Source organism: Arachis ipaensis, chromosome B05 (genome assembly GCF_000816755.2).
Source record: "Arachis ipaensis cultivar K30076 chromosome B05, Araip1.1, whole genome shotgun sequence".
NCBI classification, from domain to species: domain Eukaryota; kingdom Viridiplantae; phylum Streptophyta; class Magnoliopsida; order Fabales; family Fabaceae; genus Arachis; species Arachis ipaensis.
Genome location: NC_029789.2, coordinates 6,166,301 through 6,166,854, shown reverse-complemented (window position 1 = coordinate 6,166,854; position 554 = coordinate 6,166,301).

Sequence of the window (554 nt, the reverse complement as noted above, 5' to 3'; positions counted from 1 at the left end):
CCTTCTTTCATTTTTTGTTGCCCATTATTTTTGGAGTAAATACCCACCCGACTCTTGATAATTATTTCGAAAGAACAACGAGACCTAAAAAAAATACCTAATCTAATCACTGATTTTTTTTTGGACTAATTAGTCTCTATTAAAAAAAAAATTAACTTTTTCTGGTATAGAAACTTTGTTGTTCTTTTGAAGTAATTGTCAAAGACCAAATTAATTTTTTTTTTGTCAAAGACCTCGTTGTCTTTTGAAGTAATTGTTCGGAGCTGTTTAAAGTTTTTTTTCCTTATTTCTTTTAGTTCTCTTTTTAACTTTTTACATAGTAGCAGAAATAGGTCAAATTAGATCAAATTTCATCTTTAAATTGACTTGTCGTATAATTAATTGATTTGATCTATAATTCTTTTATAAATTTTTCTTCAAGTATCAAACATATTCTATTATTGAACTTGGTCTGATCTAAAATTTGTTAAAAAATTTGATAACAAAAATAAAAAATTTTAAAAATACTATTTAAAAAAAATATTTTTTAATAAAAAATTATTTATATCTAATAT